Consider the following 3,497-nt stretch of genomic DNA (forward strand, 5'->3'; position numbering starts at 1 on the left):
TGCCTACCTTTTTCGGGACAGTCGCAGTTGTTTGAGCCTTATTGTTATAGCTACTTTGGTTGGGTTGGGACTTTATTTGTCATGTGGGTAGTAGCTATCTTTTTGTAGCAATTGTGTGACCTCTTATGTTGAAAAAGAGAATACTATGAAGCAGAAAGAAAATGAAAGTTAAGGAAAAGAAAAAGAAATAGGAAGGAAAAAAAAAAGAAGAAAGAAAAGAAAAAGAGATGAAAAAAAAAGAAAGAAGTTTCGAAAAAAAAAAAGATTCAGAAAAAGAAAAGAAGGAAAAATGTATGCTTCATTCAGTTTTGTTAGGAGGTCGTGTGTGGTAATTACTGGAGTCTAATGCACATTTGGAGAGCCTTTACATTTCTCTCATATGTTGTCAAAGTTGAGATTATTTCTCCAGTTGGATGTTTGATTTGTTACTTATTAGTTTTGGCTATTGGTCTAGAGCTGCGACTACCGTCTGAGCCTCACATTACCCATACGTGCTTTTGCACAAGCCACTTCTATACCCATGCCACTTTACCACCATTTTGTCCTTGATACATGTACTTTGTCTGTTTCGTGAATGCGTATTAGTTAGAGAATCTCTTATCACATTAGATTGCATGCATATCTCATAAGTTGAGTGAGAGTCTTACTTCTTTCTATCTTACATATATTTCACCCATTATGAGTGCATGAGTGAAACCGCGAGAATCCGACAAAATGGTCTTGTAAGGTTGAAAAGTATTTGGTTGAGTCTCGGTATCATGTCACATCTTGAGTAAGAGCTACGTGAGTCTATTACCCGTGCTTTTGAATTTGTTTTATTAGCACCATTTTGGTCATTACTTTGTTCTAGATATGGACAATTTGAGATTTGTATGTGCCTAGACATTTCTTTGTGAGTTATTCATTCACCATATGTCCGTTGTTCTTTGTTTTAGTCTGATCATTTGCTTTGCTTGAGGACAAGCAAAGGTTTGGTTTGGGGGAGTTTGATGTATCACTTTCATATATACTTTTATAGCTCCCTTTATACCGTTTTACGTACCGTTTCGTGCCTATTATATCATTTATATGCTTTATTTCAATGAATTGTCGATACTGCCGCTATTTTGTGTTTTGATGCAGAAATGACTCGTTATGAGTATGATCAAGCTAAGGTTAGCATGGCGGAGACGGCATAGAAGAGTACACGAAGCATGGCACGGGAAACGAGGAATCATGAAGACTAGAAGTGAAAGAAGAAGAAGGAACTGTGAGCTAGTTCCTCGATCGAGTCACACGACTCGATCGAGCAGCCGTCCTCGATCGAGTCACCTCTGACTCGATCGAGGATCCTTTCTGGCGGGTTTATTTCCGGAATTTCCGAAAACGTTAATCTTTTGTTATAAATTAAAGACTCGTGTTTTATTGTAAATTTACGTTATATTTTGCTTGGTATTGCTGGAAAAACTCTCTTAGAACCCTAATCTTCCTTTTGTATGGTACTAATCTTTCCTCAGTAATTTAATCATTGTTTTATGTTCTTCAATTATTGTTTTATACTTGCAATTATGTCTTCATCTTTAATCATATTTGTTGTTGTTATTATAGTCATGAGTAGCTAATCCCCTCATCTAGGATGAAGGGGATCTAGGTTAATAAAAAGGGAAAATCAATTAGTTGCTATTGATATCATTAAGGTTGTTGTTTGATTATTGTAATTCTTCTAGTTAATCAACTTGAGGCATGAGTTATTAATTAGTGTAGCGAATCGATCCTATCGCCGACCGGGTTAGAATTGATATAGGCTGCGATAATCAAATAGAGAGTATCTAATCATAGCGACCGCATGTTAGAATCGATCTAAAGGGCATAATGGAGTCGACCGATCTTATGGCCTTGAACAACTTGATAGATTTAGTAATTGATTGATAATCCCCGACTAATTGACCTAGTGAACCCAATTCCTAGACTTTTAATAATATTGTCATTCATCCTTTAATTACATTGCAATTAGTTTGTTAGAATCAACTCAAAACAAAACCCCCCGAAATTGGTTACTTCTAGACAGCTTAAATACTCTTAGACTTAGCTTTTACCGCCTCCTTGTGGATTCGATACCTGTCTTATCACTAGCTATTCTTGTTAGTCCTGAGATAGTTTTACTTTGATTTGGTAATACGACTTTAGCCACATCATTCTTCCTTTGAGAGCTAGAAGCGGCTAATTGAGCCACTTGTTGTTCCAACATCTTGACCGCGGCACTATGAGCTTGATCATTTTTTTTGAATTTGAGCCAATAATTCCCTTTGCATTTGTATTATCATGCCCTCGAGCTTACCAACTCCTTGATTGTTTTGTTGGCCATTTTGTGGTGGATTTTGTTGGTAATTGTTTTGTGGGGGCCTTTGTTGATTTTGATAACCTGGTGGAGGGATATACTTTTGTTGTTGAGGGACATAGGCATTTTGTTGTGGTGGGGGTTGAGGGTTAAGCACATTGTTGCTATTGTAAGACAAGTTCGGGTGAAATTTTGTATTTGGGTTATAAGTGTTGGAAAATGTACCCGGTGGATATAAACTTTGTCTTAAAGCTTGAAAAGCGTTTACCTCTTCGATGGGGGCTCGGCAATGAGCGGCATAATGACCCGCACCTCCACAACCGTCACAAACAATGATTTGGCTTGTTGAAGACACGACATTGAGTTGTTGAATGGAATCTTTAGCATCTCTCTCCGCCAATTGTTGTTGGAGCAAGGCAATTTGAGCTAGCAAAACGGAGTTGTTAGAGGATTCTTCTTTACCTTTGGATGGCACAGCTCGGGAATTGACATATTGAGCATCATGGACCGCCATAGATTCAATCGTGGCATGAGCAAGGTCGGTGTCAATTTGATCAAACCGCCCATTGTTGGCGGAATCAAGAATCCTTCGGGACTCGGCACAACATCCATTGTAGAATGTTATTGCTAGAAACCAATCATCTAGCCCATGATGTGGGCATTGCCTTTGAAGCTCCTTGTACCTCTCCCAAGCTTCATATAAGCTCTCAAGAGCTTGTTGACGGAATCCGGTGATTTGGCTCCTCAAAGTTTGAGTTTTCTTCGGTGGAAAAAACTTTTGATAAAAAGCAAGAGCCAAAGTCTCCCAATTGGTGATTCCCATGGCGGTGCGGTCAAGGCTATTGATCCAAAGCTTGGCCTTGTCCTTTAATGAGAAAGGGAAAAGTATTTCCCTTATTTGGGCTTGGGTGACACCCGTTTGGCGAATCATGGAGCAATAGTCACAAAAGTTTTGAACATGCAAATTGGGATCCTCCAAAGGACTTCCTCCAAATTGCTTCCTCTCCACAAGGCTAATGAAAGCCGGTTTGATCTCGAATTCCGGCGCGGTGATTTGAGTGGTGGTGATTCCGGCTGGAAGCATGGCCGCGGTGGGTTTTGAATGATCGGAAAGTTTCACCATCTTTTTGGTAGTAGATGGTGATGGTGGTGGAGATGATGAACTTGAAACCTCCTCCTC

At 39.3% G+C, this 3,497-nt stretch overlaps 1 non-coding gene across 1 annotated transcript; it reads left to right on the top strand.

The window, feature by feature from the left end:
• Positions 1 to 2,961: 2,961 nt before the first annotated feature.
• LOC141589273 (small nucleolar RNA R71) lies at positions 2,962 to 3,068 on the top strand. The gene has a single exon (XR_012520220.1). It is a non-coding gene; the product is annotated as a small nucleolar RNA R71 (small nucleolar RNA).
• The last annotated feature ends 429 nt before the right edge of the window (positions 3,069 to 3,497 follow it).

The sequence above is a fragment of the Silene latifolia genome, chromosome 6 (genome assembly GCF_048544455.1).
Source record: "Silene latifolia isolate original U9 population chromosome 6, ASM4854445v1, whole genome shotgun sequence".
Classification (NCBI taxonomy): Eukaryota; Viridiplantae; Streptophyta; class Magnoliopsida; order Caryophyllales; family Caryophyllaceae; genus Silene; species Silene latifolia.